The sequence below is a fragment of the Callithrix jacchus genome, chromosome 3, assembly GCF_049354715.1.
Source record: "Callithrix jacchus isolate 240 chromosome 3, calJac240_pri, whole genome shotgun sequence".
Taxonomy (NCBI): domain Eukaryota; kingdom Metazoa; phylum Chordata; class Mammalia; order Primates; family Cebidae; genus Callithrix; species Callithrix jacchus.
This window is the reverse complement of record NC_133504.1, coordinates 3848280-3863437: the sequence shown is the minus strand read 5'-3', so window position 1 is coordinate 3863437 and position 15158 is coordinate 3848280. Positions and strand designations below refer to the sequence as shown.

The window sequence follows — 15158 nt, the reverse complement described above, 5'->3', positions numbered from 1 at the left end:
GGTGGATTTGTCGGGTTAGGGTGGGAATGTGATGACCTCTGAGTGAGTGTGTGAGTGCGTGGGGAGCTCAGGAGCCTCTTTGAACCTCCAATCTGCAGCTCCTCGGTGCAAACTACGGAGCTCGACAGGGCCCGAGCCTGCGTTTCCGTGGTGAACCTCCTAGGGTTCATGGCCGTATGGAGCTGAGCGCCAGCTGAGCTCTCATTATACCGACCCGCTGACTGCTAAGAGGCGCCGTGGTCCTTCACAGGACACCCCTCCTTTGTCTTGCGTCGCCGTTCAAAAGGGGACACACATCACGGGGAAAAGTCCGTGTAAACCCACGGTCCTAGACTGTATGGTCAAAAACTTCAGGAAGGGCTTTTCTGGAGATTACGGCGTTAAAATGACCCAGCAAAGCTAAAAACCCTGTGCAGGTCAGAGCGCCGGCGCCTAGCGTCCGCTGGCCACCAGAGGGCACCCTGGAGGTCTCCACGGTGCAGGATGCTCGGAAGGCTGGGGCCGCAACCCCGGCCACCTGGACCAGTTCCCACGCATTGATTCCTGCTTGGAGACAGCTCAGACCCTCCGCCTTGGGTTCGAGTCTGCGCTGGTAGGAAGGGACAGTGCAAGGTCTTCGTGGCCCAAGCAACTGAGAAACCTCCACACCCTCACCGGTACTTCCCATCTCTCATTAGCTGTGAGGTGGTGTCACACTGTAGTTTTGATTTGTGTTTCTCTGATGATTAGTGATACTGATAACGTTTTCATATCTCTGCTGCTATTAGTATATTTCCTTTGGAAAAATGTTCCCGAGATTCCTTGCCAATGTTTTATGTTGGGTAATTTGGTTTTTGCTATTGAGTTGTATGAATTTCTTAACTATTTAGGATATTAACTCCATATTAGATAACGGGGTTGAAAATTCTCTCACTCCGCTGGTTGCCTTTTCCCTTGTGGCTTCCGTCGTTGTGTGGAACGTTTCTGGTTTGACGTAGTTCCGCCCGTTTATCTGTGCCTTTGTTGCCAGTGGCACCGGTGTCACGTCAAAAAAAAAAAACCAGGCCGGGCGCGGTGGCTCACGCCTGTAATCCCAGCACTTTGGGAGGCCGAGGCGGGTGGATCACGAGGTCAAGAGATCGAGACCATCCTGGTCAACATCGTGAAACCCCGTCTCTACTAAAAATACAAAAAATTAGCTGGGCGTGGTGGCGCGTGCCTGTAATCCCAGCTACTCAGGAGGCTGAGGCAGGAGAATTGCCTGAACCCAGGAGGCGGAGGTTGCGGTGAGCCGAGATGGCGCCATTGCACTCCAGCCTGGGTAACAAGAGCGAAATTCCATCTCAAAAAAAGAAGAAAGATAAAGTAAGTTCAGTTTCTCTATAAGTTAATTATTGATGTGAAAGGCACACTGATGCAAAACCAGTATATGGTCTCCTGTGTCAGATTAACAAGGTTTTCTTGGAACATTAACCAACTCCTTAATAAAGGTTATAAAAGGATTATGGAAGTTTTATAATCAAGATCAATTTTATAGGTAATTTTGTCTTTTTCTAACTCAATCCTGTGAGATATTAGTTTCCTAAAGTTAAAACTGACATAATTTGGCTTATTGGGTATAACATATTTGACAGGAAGCATTGTCAAATATGAATGCTTGGTGTTTTGGTTTTCTTGGGCTGTATTTGTATAAATATGTTATTGGTTTATGTTCCAAAATTATGGGAAACTCCTGTAATTCTGATATGACTTAGTGTACATCGTGGAAGACTAACTGAGCTTATCAACATTATAGTCTCAAGTTCATTACCCCAGACAGTGTAATGCCACTAACTTGTCCAGGGAAGTAGCATTGTACGTGCTAAGTAATAGAAAGAATATGTCCACCATCAGTTATGAGTTGGAATTCATGCTGTGCAGAGTGCCCTTCAGAGCCACAATACCTTCATCCCTACACAACTGTAAATCATGATTATATTTCAGAATAGTGTCTCTGCTTTTTTACTCACTTTGAAAAGAATCTGACACAATGTGAAAGTAAACATTTAATAAATACTTCCTTCTACACCTGCACGCAGGGAATGGATCATAAATGCTGTTGTCTGACTTTATCTTGATGAGATCGAGCACAGTGGAGAGACAATTAATGAATATTCTTTGATTGATGATGAGACAAGCAGTACAAATATGGATTTTTCTTCTTTGGCAGTTTTTCTCAAATAGCTCTAAACAAAACCAACACATGCTCCAGCCGCAGAAGGGACTTACAACACAAGAATATTTCTTATTGCTATTAATTTCATCTTATAGACTTTGACAGATGTGCATATGCTAGGTACGAGACTGCACACATCTGTTAAAGTCTGTAAGTTGAATGCACACACTGGCAAGCAGCCTCGCACCTAGCATCCTTTTACTTTATAAGGAGACATATTTTCTTTTCAGCATAGGCTCACATTCAGGCATTTAATAGACATTTATTGGCTTATTATACAAATATTACCGCACACTATTTGCTTAAATACAAGCACATAGCTTATTATGTGCCACACCTATTTACATGCTACATACATGCAAATTTGTTTAGTTTTGAGATCCACCCTAATAATAATGATGATGGTGATAATAATAACATACCATTATGATTCCTATTTCCACAGATGAAGAGAAAGCACAGAGAGAAAGTATCTTGTCAAAGAGCATGGTTCTAGTAAGTGTCAGAGTTGGGATTTGAACCTAGGCAGCCCAGTGCCTGAATGTGTGTGTTTACACTACTTATCATGTGTTTATTTTTATTATTGTTATTATCTTATTTTTTTATCATTTATTTATTTATTATTTAATATCATTTCTTGTAGGAGCACCACCTGATGTAGTAAAGCAGTCTTTAACATGTTCAACATACAAAGGGCATCACACCATAAACTCAGAGATATTTCAATTAGCGCCATCAGAACGTATCTCTAAGTTGGTCGTTTAACTTAAAATCCCACTGTACCTAGCTTCCACTCTTAGTACATCAAATAGTGATCAATAAAAAAATTCTTTCTCTTTCTACCTCCAACCCTCTTTATTTCATAGGCCTTGCCGCCTACCACACTTTCTACATAGATATGTATTCCCAGTTGTATTTTTTTTTTTTGAGACAGAGTCTTGCTCTGTCACAAAGCTGGAGTGCAGTGGTGCGATCTTGGCTCACTGCAACCTCCGCCTCCGGCTTCAAACGATTCCCCTGTCTCAGCCTCCCATGTGGCTGGAATTACAGGTGCACGCCAGCACGACTGGCTAATTTTTTATATTTTAGCAGAGTCGGGGTTTCACTCCCAGTTGTATTTCTACTGTTCAGAGAACTAACAGGCATATGTCTTCAACTACAAACTATACAACTTGTGCCACTTGACTAACAAGAACGTGTGGGTGTAAAGTCACCGTGGAATTCCACCACAATGAAGTTCTTTATGAGCCACCTTCTGCTTAAAGAACACTTTACATTTTCTCAGTAAACATCTTTTCGTAATGAAAAAGTAAAGACAATCTCAAATTTTATTTAATATTAAGCGGGGCATAAAAAGTTATCAGAGTTTGTCAGTCTCATTTGACTATTTCTTGTTGAAAAGATTTTGGAAATGAGGATGTAGTTCTTTCGTGAGGCAGAGAGCATGGTGTCTATAAAGAAAAAGATGAAGAACACAGGGTCAGAGCCGTCTCAGTGTGAATTTTAAACACATCTGAACTTCCGTCTGCACATCCTTAAAATGGGGTAAATGCTATCCCTGACACAGATGAGGTCTGGCTGTAATGTGCCAATTAACAATGTCCGTGCCATACATCATATTCAAAAGTGTACTTCTTTGTGCCCAGTCTTCTCAGAATTTCCACTTGGGTCTTCTGCCCATCATTTTTCAGTAAAACTCTGATTTTCAGCTCTTGACCCTCTTCTCTGAACTCTCGGTTGTACAATAAATCTCTACTCAGACAGTTCCTAAAGTTCTCACTCCAGCCTGGACCTCTCCCATGAAATTTGACTCATGTTCAACTGTCCACTTGACTTCTCTTCAGAAATAGTATATTGTTATAATAGTATAATATATAAGCATCTCAAATTTAAGTTTTCCAATACTACACTTCTGACCTGTACACTCAACCTTGGCTCGTGCTGCGCTCTTCCTCATCGGAATAGATGACATCTCTTGCCTCTTAGTACGCAGTCCTGAAGCTTTGGAGTTGTCCTGCAGACGTTTTCCTCTCAACCTTACCTCTTGACAACAGCAAATTCTACTTATTCTACTTCTTTAAAAATATTTGGCTGCTTCAAGGTCAGAAGGATGTTCTCTTATTTTTTTCTCATAAAAAAACATCACTTTAATCTTTCATTTTTAGATCTGGAATTGTTTTTTGTGTGTACTGTGAGGTAGAAGCAAAATGCATTTTCTGTATTGATTTCTAACTGACCCACAACCATGTATTGAAGGACCATCCTTTCTCCCACTGCCATTTTTGTCATAAACCTAGATTCTCTACTCTTTCCCATTGGTTTTAGTCATTGGCATACCTAATTGAGATGTAATGACTTTATCTTTACAATTGCCATTTATATGTAAAAATGTGAATCTTCCAGCGAAATTCTTTTTCTCGGCTGGCCATTTGCAGTTTCATAGGAATTAAAAAGTGAGCTTGTTACTTTATATAAACACACATGCATGTACACCCTGCTATGACATAGGGTTGAGACTGTGTGGAACTATAGGTCAGCTTAGAATTGACAAGAAGGGGCACAAGATTTAACCAGCCCTTAACAAGAGAATATCCAAATGACCAATAAATATATCAAAACTTTATTATCCATCAGAGAAATTCAAATTAAAATCATAGTAAGATTTTATTACATATTTGCCAAATGTCTAAAATGAAAAACACAAGTAATACCAGATGTTGGTAAGAATGTACAACTAGAATTCTCCGGCAAAATGTAGGAAAAGCATTTGGCCATATCTACTAGAAATGACCATATGTATGTCCTATTTCCTAGCAATTTCACATCTAAAATATGTGCAACAGAAATTTATGTTATATGTATGTCTGTCAAATATGTATGTATGTTTGTGGATATATATATATATATATATATTCACATACATATCCACAAACATACATATTTGACAGATTATATATATATATATAATGAGGGTCAACAATTTTATATATATATAATATATATATATATTTATATAAATATATATAAAATTGTTAACCCTCATTCAGTTTTTATATAAAACTGAATGAGGGCCAACAGTAAATACATTGTGCTGTAGTCACACAATGAAATCCAATACAGCAATGAGAATTAACAAGCTATATCTATATAAAGCAGTGCTGATGAGTCTCAAAACATAGTAAGCAAAATAAGTCAGATCTAAATAATACATTTTGTATTATTCCATTTGTATATATTTCAAAAGCAACCAAAACAAAATCAGCGGTACCCCCCCTGGGAAAAAGTGATTCAAAGAGATGCAGGATGGGTGGGGTGTGGTGGCTCACACCTGTAATCCCAGCATTTTGGGAGGCCAATGTGGATCACTTGAGGTCAGGAGTTGGAGACCATCCTGGCCTACACGATGAAACCTGTCTCTACTAAAAACACAAAAAAATTAACCAGGACTGGTGGCACATGGCTATAATCCCAGATACTTGGGGGGCTGAGGCAGGAGAATTGCTTGAACCCAGAAGGCGGAGGTTGCAGTGAGCCTAGATCGCACCATTGCACTCCAGCTTGCATGACAAGAGTGAAAATCTGTCTCAGAAAAAAAAAAAATTATAGAGACACAGGATGGTTCTGATATGCTGGTGTTATCTGTGTGCTAGTCACGGCAGTGGCAGCCGTTCTGGAGCAGCCTCTGTGGGACACCAGCTGCAGCTGGGGAAGCATGGCCAGGACTGTGCAATACATGGGGTCAGCCAGGTTGGTGACAGGTGGAAGCCCGCCCCCTACCACGTTTGTAGATTGGGAGCCCAGTGATCTGGAAGAAGCTGCAGCCACCCAGCCATGGCTCTGGACCCTCTCAGTGGCTCAGGAAGCCCTCCTGCCCCCACAGACTCAGAAGTGCCTGCTCGTGCTCCCTGGACTCTCCCTGCTCCTGCTCCCTGGACTCTCCCTGCTCCCAGTACCACTCTGATTTTGGAGCAAAGTTGTGGTAGAGCCAAGGTGCTTTGGCAACCTGGCCAGGTATGTGTACACTCAGGGCAGCACTGACACACTAGCCTCTTGCCACCTCAGCCCCCTCCAGACTTTGGGTGTCAACAAGCATGGGAGGGAGGCTGAGGGCATGCTGAGGGTGGCTCAGTGTGGGCCCGCAGGCACCCCTTAGCAGGAACAGCCTGAGCTTTGTGGATGGCATGTTGACGGTGGCAGGAGGCAGATGGGCTCCTGGGCAGAAAGGGGTGGCTCCCCAGTGAAACCCAATCTTCAAACAAGGGATGGACTGAAGCCTGGGGACCAAGCTGCCACTTCCAGGTGGAGTCTGTGGACAGGAGTAAGAACATATGGTGTTTTTTCTGGGCCACCTGTGGCCATTCATGGACCAATCAGCACACATTTCCTCCCTTTTGAGCACATAAAGTCCCTGGACTCAGCCAGATTCAAACAGACATTGGGGCTACTGGCTGTTGAAAAGAACTACCCACTGTAAACCTCCTCTCCAGTGAGAGCTGGACACTTGTCAGATGACCTGCTGTGGAAAGGAGCTACCCACTTCAAGTCTACTGAGAGCTCAACGGAGCTCTTCTCTGTTTTCTCACCCTCCAGTTGTCTGTGTACCTCATTCTTCCTGGACATGGGACGACAACTCAGGACCACTATGGCAAGACTGAAAGAACTGTAATACAAACAGGGCTGAAACATGCTCCCCCCCACTTCCCACTTGCCTTGTTGCAGCAATGAAAAGGAGAGAAGAGCTGCAGCCCTTCGGGGAGCCCAGACTAGGGGTTTCCCAAGCCAGACTGTGACGCTCTCTTTGGGGCTCTGCAGTTCCTGGCATCTCCAAGCTTCCAGGTTCTACCATGTTCCTCTCATCCAGATGTCGGTGTCCACAGCAGAAATCACATGGGGTATGACTAGTCCAGCTGCAGATTCACATGGAGCCAGCACCTGTGCCAGCCGGACCCCACGTTCGCTCACTCACATACCCCTCGCTGCTCTGCACCTGGCTCACCCTTGGCAAGTGTGTGATCTGGGCCAGTAGCATGAGCCAAGGGCAGCCTGCTTGGCTGAGTGGGCAGAATAAACCCAGAGGGCCTGAGAAATACTCAGGCAGAGGGTGTCACCAGCCACAGAGGTTTCTGGTTGGTGAAGCAACACCCAAAAGATCTCAAGACATCAGGAGTACATTTACTTTGTGTAATATTTTGATGTGTGTATTTAGGATTTTTACATTTCTCTGTATGTAGCCCCTGCTACAACAAATGGCTTTTAAAAAACTGATGAAGACATCAAAAGAACATAGATGTCAATTTGAAAGGATTTCTAAAGAACAAGGTTGGAACAATTTGAACATCAAAATTAATGATGACAGCACTGTATTATAACATATAGAATTGTAAAAGAGAATTCCTGAGTCCATATTGATATAATAAACACATAAATGAATGAAGAATAGTTCTTTAGAACAAAATGCCAATAAATAAATGTGAAAAATTGATAGATTTAGCAAGTTGCCTTTTTGTCATCATACTAATGCCTGATTTAGGCAAGAACCATCAAAGTATACTAAAACCACTGAAGGAACATTTGTTAGAGAATAAGGCATTTTGCCAGAGATTTCTCATTAGCTGCAAATGGAAAAATTACCTTTTACACTGAAGAAAACTGATAGACACTGTTTTAATCAAAAGAAAACTCTTAGTAGATCAAACTGATATCATGTGCCTCCTGTTCATGCAATGAGGAAGACATAGCCTTTTTTTTTGCATTTCTGCCAAAAAACTGGGGGCAATAAAGAAATGATGGAAGGAGGGAGAGAGGGAAGAAAGGAATATCCGAATCTAATTATTATTAGTTATTAAGAGGAAACACACTTAAACGGAGAGAAAGTCACATTCTGTAAAACTGCTTTTAATACTCTTTGAAATATCAATGTCATAAAAGAGAGTGACTGAGGAGCTATTCCAGGTTAAAGAATACTATAGGGGCCGGGCGCAGGGCTCACGCCTCTAATCCTAGTACTTTAGGAGGCCAAGGTGGGTGGACCACGAGGTCAAGAGATGGAGACCATCCTGGCCAACATGGTGAAACTCCATCTGTACTAAAAATACAAAAATTAGCTGGGTGTGGTGGTACACGCCTGTAGTCCCAGCTACTTCGGAGGCTGAGGCAGGAGAATTGCTTGAACCAGGGAGGTGGAGGTTGCAGTGAGCCAAGATTGCACCACTGCACTCCAGCCTGGCGCCTGGTGACTGTCTCAAAAAAAAAAAAAAAAATACTGTAGGATCTGGGCAGGTGCAGTGGCTCACACCTGTAATCTCAGCACTTGAGGAGGTCAAGGCAGGCGGATCACAAGGTCAAGAGATTGAGACCATCCTGGCCAACATGGTGAAAGCCTGTCTCTACTAAAAATACAATAACTAGCTGGGCACGATGGCATATGCCTGTAGTCCCAGCTACTTGGGAGGCTGAGGCAAGAGAATCACTTAAACCCAGGAGGCTGGGGTTGCAGTGAGCCGAGATCATGCCACTGCACTCCAGCCTGGCAACAGATCGAGACTCCATCTCAAAAAAAGCAAAAATGAAAATAAGACTATAGGATCATGATAACAATGTATGATTGTGGATTGAATCCTGGATTAGGAAGACAAAATATTCCCAAGGACGTCATTAAGACAATTAGATATTTGATTGTGGACTCTTGTTAGGTAATGTTTGTGTCCATGTTCAATTTTCTAAATCTGATGTTGTATTAAACATGTGAGAACAATAGTCCTTGATAAATACATACTGAATTACCAGGCATAAAGCACAGCGATGGTCACAGTTAATGCTCAAAGCCTGAGTGAAAGTAGCTCATATGCAAGATGCATAGTTAACATAGAAAGAGGTATACAACGGAAACACGCTAAAAATGAGTGAGTCTAGATGCAAGATGCAGAGGTGTTCATTGTAATATTCCGACAACTTTTCTGTACATTGGAACAACCTAAACAAAATTAAAAGTTGGAAGAAAAAGAAAAAGCCCATCTGTAGTTTTGATGTCTGATTGTAAATCATCTGTCTGGCACACTGTATGGCACATAGTAAGCAGGATACAAGTTGGTTGGTGGTGGTGAAAAAGACCATGTCATGTTTCAGCTAAGCCAGTCGGCTTTATACAGCACCTAGATGGGCTACATATTTTACAGGTGCTAACAATGTGGGGGTCTAGAAAATAGGTATTTTTCCAGCCCTAGGAGGACTTACTGCTAACTTAAGCAAAGCTTCATAAATTAGTTAAAACAAGCTGGTGATTTTTGAGTGTCACATTAGGAGAATGATCACTTTTTTTTCTTCAGTTATCTTAAGCTCAGGGGCTCATGTGTAGGATGTGCAGGTTTGTCACATAGGTAAGTGTGTGCCATGTGGTTTGCCACACAGCCCGTCCCATCACCTCGGTATGAAGCTCAGGGCGCACGTGTAGGATGTGCAGGTTTGTCACATAGGTAAGTGTGTGCCATGTGGTTTGCCACACAGCCCGTCCCATCACCTCGGTATGAAGCTCAGGGCGCATGTGTAGGATGTGCAGGTTTGTCACATAGGTAAGTGTGTGCCATGTGGTTTCCCACACAGCCCATCACCTCAGTATGAAGCTCAGGGCGCACGTGTAGGATGTGCAGGTTTGTCACATAGGTAAGTGTGTGCCATGTGGTTTCCCACACAGCCCATCACCTCAGTATGAAGCTCAGGGCGCACGTGTAGGATGTGCAGGTTTGTCACATAGGTAAATGTGTGCCATGTGGTTTCCCACACAGCCCATCACCTCAGTATGAAGCTCAGGGCGCACGTGTAGGATGTGCAGGTTTGTCACATAGGTAAGTGTGTGCCATGTGGTTTGCCATACAGCCCGTCCCATCACCTCAGTATGAAGCCCGGCATTCGTTAGCTAGTCTTCGTGATACTTTCCCTCACACTCCCAGTGGGCCCCAGTGTGCGTTGTTCCCCCACGCTCCATGTTTCCATGTGTTCTCATCACAGAATGGACATTTAAAGAAAGATTTTGAAGAAGAAAATGGGAACGGTTTCCAGCAGCTATTTTTTCTCAGTCTTATTATGGCCTATACAAATATTTGGGGGCCTAAAGTCAATGTAAGTGCTAATCTTAAGAAACATTTGTCTTTCTCGAGTTTTAATGTGTCTTTATGCATGTATTTATCCAATTGATATAAGAATGATAATATATAATAAGTACTAGAGACAATTTTAAAAAATTAAACCATTTCCAGAAGGTAGCTAAAAAATCATTATTTGTATTTAGAGGCAGAAAATAGAGAAGTAAATTTTCATGCTAACTTTAGTTGCTCTACTATGTCATATAATGCAATTGTAAGCTAATTTGAATTAAAACAGTTATATCAATGATTTTGAAACCCTGAAGCAACGATGATCATAAATGTTATTTTTTGAAAAATTAGATTATTCCAGTAGTTTTTGCTGTGAAATCTCTACTACATCATCTAAAGCACTTTTTATGTTTTGTTTATAAAGCTCATAAAATAACCTCTATAGAAAGATAAATATTGAAGAGATTGAAGGGCTGACAGAGCTGTGTTTCTTGATCTATTCATCTCTATTTCATATCTGAAAAAAATTATGACAACTTCTTTGTATGGAAGAAAAATTTTATAATATTTAGATCTATTGGGGGAAGAATGATTTCCTAGGATTTGAAGCTTTAAGAATAATGAAAAAACGATGTATCATTCTTCTATCTTCTGTCATGTGTAAAGTCGGTTTTTAATATGGCAAGATGTTCAATCTAAAGCCATTAAAGGTATTCCCATAGCCTTGCACCAGCTTCAGATATGTTACCTGGTATATAGTGACTTCATTGAAAACAGTAAAGCAACATTCATCCTTTTACTAGTAGCAGATGATTGGTAATTTAAGTGTAATTCTGCCTGAAGTAGATAGAGAAACTAAGTCACCTCTTGGGGCCTTTGTTAGTGATATAATTTTATGCCAACTTTCAATACTAGAAAAATAAGCCATATTCTTTATGAAATAACCAGAATTTATAGCTGAAAGGAATTTTAGGAATCTAGTCAGCAAACTGCCTCCCATTGCCTGTTTTTGTAAATAAACTCTTATTGTAACACAGCCATTCTCATGTGTATTCACGCATTTGTTTAAATGTTGTCTATGGCTGCTTTCGCCCTACAATGGCAAGGCAGAGCAGTTGCAAATGAGACCACATGGTCTAGGAAGTAAAAATATCATCTATGTAGCCCTTCACAAAAAGACCCGTTAATCGCTTCTGTAGTTCGTCCACCTCATTTTACAAATGAAGAAGTTGAACCCCTGAGAAATAAAGAACTTGCCCACGGTTACATAGACAGTAAAAATTAGACTGAGTCACAGGTCTTTTGCTTCCAGATTCAGTAGAAGTCTCATTACATCACCTGCTATGCATAATATAAAATAATGTGTTTTTTTTTTGAGATGCTTTGTAATTAGTATATTAAGGAGACAACACATTTCAAGACTTGCTTAAATTCTGATACCCAGATTTAAGCATGTGAGCATATGAGACTTTTAAACATACAATTAAGCTATTCATCATAATTTGCTATACTACCAACATCGGTTACCTTGGAGCGTAAGTCAAATGGTTTAAAGTAATCCTGTAACATACCTAAAGAACACCCTCCTGTATGACACATGCAAATCACTTCTCCATGTAAAGGTCTTTTCACCTTAATTTCTGCATTGCCCAGCTGTGAAGTCACTACTTGGGCTTATCATGGTCCACAGACAAGGAGGGGGCAAATAACCAGGACTGGTCAAGATATATATGGATATATATATATATGGGCGGCAAGGCAGAAAGAAACAATTTTGGAAGTGCAAGCCTTCAAGCAGCAGCATATGATGATAAACCCCTCCTACAGAAAGGTATCATTTTTATCACTGATACCACAGGATAAATTATATATTATGCCATCTTCAAGTAACAGTTGAGGCAATAGAATAAATTCAGAGGCATTACAATGAATCCCACTTAATACAAGAACTATACAGACCAACACTTCTCTACAACTTTTTTTTCTTATTGCCAGTGAGTTTTACTTTCACAGCTTAACAATGAAGGTTCGTACACTGAAGCCAATACATATACCTAGCATTTCAGTCTAAGCTTGTCCACGTACATAGCTGAAGTCAATTACAAGGTTTGAACTAGAAGTGCTAGGGGAACTTCTGTGTAAACTAGTTTCTACAGGTATTAAACTTCATTTTGCATGCTGAAGTCATCATACATACAGGGCAAAGTCAGAGCTTTTATATTTGCCTTTATTCTTCATTTAACTTTTAAAAACACTACTCTCGTTTATTAAAACAAAAAAGTTTATATTATTTCCTTCTCCTCATTGAGTAAAGTTTATATTTGCCCCCTCCTTGTCTGTGGACCATGATAAGCCCAAGTAGTGACTTCAGAGCTGGGCAACGCAGAAATTAAGGTGAAAAGACCTTTACATGGAGAAGTGATTTGCATGTGTCATACAGGAGGGTGTTCTTTAGGTATGTTACAGGATTACTTTAATATCATTTAACTTTTAAAAACACTACTCTCGTTTATTAAAACAGAGCAAGTAGTGAGCACATTATGATTACAGTCCTTACTCATTCACTACTGCACATAAAATGCCAGCAGTGAGTTATTCACTGGCCCATTAAGAGGTCTGACACTGAACGCCACCTCTGGGGTGATCATCCTCATATGCTTCTCCATTGCAATGGCGCTGTCTTTCCTGATTTGGATCAAAGTCCACCAGTTCTACTTGATCCATCTCATCAGTCTCTTCCACTTCCTTCCTCTCCGGTAGGAGTTTTTCTAGCAAAGACAGTTTATCAGGAGAGAGAAAGCCATTCTCAGGAAAGTTGACCTTAATTTCGATGATTAGGAGACCCTTTTCATATGGTGTACGATAAACTGGCATGCCTTCATTTAGTACGCACTTGATATCTCCATGCTTGACAATCAGACCTGGATGAGAGGTGATGACTATGGTTCAGTTGTCAAGATTGGATATTGGCTTTTAGAAGCCACACGGTGCTTCAACCAGCTGTATGTCCATACACTTGAAAAGGTCTTCTCCTCGTCGAGTAAAAACAGCCTGGTCCTTCTGATCTAACACAATGATTATATCTCCTGGCTCCAGTCCTGGTTCTTGGTCTCCTTCACCATGGAATGTTACCTTCTGGCCATCTTTCATGCCTTTGTCAATATGAACTTCTAGAATCTTCTTCTCTGGACCTGTCTTCCTCCCATTGCAGCTTTTACATCTATCTTTAGGACTGATCCGCTCCGCATGGCCCTGGCACTCCATGCACACAGACTGACTTTGCTGAACCATTCCAGGTCCTATCTGATGAATTCTTATTTGCCTTCAGCACCTCGGCAATTGGGACAGCGCTGTACTGCTCCTTTCTTACCTTCTCTACCTTCGCATTTGTCACAAATCACATCCTTTTGCAGAGCCCGTTTTCTTGTGGCACCATCATATAAGGCTTCTAGGGTTACCGAGAGCGGCTGTACAACATTCTTACCTCTCCTATCTCTCTGCATCCTTCCTGCTCCTCCAGAAAACACACCAAAGATGTCCATGGGGGAGCCAAAACCGCCACCTGCTCCGCCCTCTTTGCCTGCTCTCCTCCTTTGTCATATAATTCCCTTTTCTTTGCGTCAGAGAGAACTTCGCAAGCTTGAGAAATCTGTTTAAACTTCTCTCCTTCATTCGGATTCTTATCAGGATGGTACTTCAAGGCCAGTTTCCCATAAGCCTTTTTCAGTTCTTCCTGAGTAGCATTGGGTTTGACTCCCAAAACATCGCAGTAAGTGGTTTCTTTCACCATCTTCGGTGAGCCGGCTGAGGTCGGGGTGTGAGGGGCGGGAAGGAGCGCGGAGCTGCGCGCAGTTCAGGCAGCTCCCGCTCCTCCGCCTCTCACCGAGCGTTCTGGAAACTTCCTTTTTTTTTTTTTTTTTTTTTTTTTTTTTAATAATATAAAGTAGGCTGGGTGCGGTGGCTCAAGCCTGTAATCCCAGCACTTTGGGAGGCCGAGGCAGGTGGATCACAAGGTCAAGAGCTCGAGACCATCCTGGTCAACATGGTGAAACCCCATCTCTACTAAAAATACAAAAAATTAGCTGGGCATGGTGGCGCGTGCCTGTAATCCCAGCTACTCAGGAGGCTGAGGCAGGAGAATTGCCTGAACCCAGGAGGCGGAGGTTGCGGTGAGCCGAGATCGCGCCATTGCACTCCAGCCTGGGTAGCAAGAGCGAAACTCTGTCTCAAAAAATAAAAAAAAAATAAAAAATAAAAAAATAATATAAAGTAATGTGTTTGATGTTCACTAGTATTAATGTTATGATAAAATAATTCCTTGGTAAGTAAAATTTTCCATACAGACAGTTGGCCTGCCTCTGTTAGCCTTATTCTTTTCCCATGAAATTCAGGAGAAATTTTTAAAGATAAGAAACTGCAACACATAGTTTGTTCCTTCTATTGTCAGTGTTTCTACATAAGGAAAACAATGTGACAAAAAAAGATGACATACATTATTGGATTTCCAGTCAATGAGATGTTTATTTTCTCTAACCAACTTCACTTTTTTTCTGCTGATTAGTGTTACCCAAGAAGTACATTATGTAAGGACGGCATTAAGTAGAGGACCTGCCTGGATCTTCAGAAAATGAGCAGATGGTTGGTTCCTCCAAGATTTAAAATAGAGATAAATGCAGTCTTGAGTTTATGGGTGAGAAGGTGGCAGGCAGGACACCTGGGATGAAATGTATAATGATGTTTGACTCCACACTCCCTGCATGTTTACAATGTACTATAGATGTGAGAGCTAATGCACCATAAAAAAATGTTATAAAATCTTATTTTATTGTAAAAGCATGAGCTGAGTCTGCTCGCTTTCTTGATTGTAGTAATGG

General features: G+C 41.5%; 1 long non-coding RNA gene and 1 pseudogene across 1 annotated transcript; one reads left to right on the top strand and one right to left on the bottom strand.

The window, feature by feature from the left end:
- Window positions 1-995: 995 nt before the first annotated feature.
- LOC128931469 (uncharacterized) lies at window positions 996-5055 on the top strand. Its single transcript, XR_008479874.2, has 3 exons — window positions 996-1344; window positions 2640-2689; window positions 2838-5055. It is a non-coding gene; the product is annotated as an uncharacterized LOC128931469 (long non-coding RNA).
- Window positions 5056-12819: 7764 nt separating this feature from the next.
- On the bottom strand, window positions 12820-14074 carry LOC100390751 (dnaJ homolog subfamily A member 1 pseudogene; annotated as a pseudogene).
- Window positions 14075-15158: the final 1084 nt, after the last annotated feature.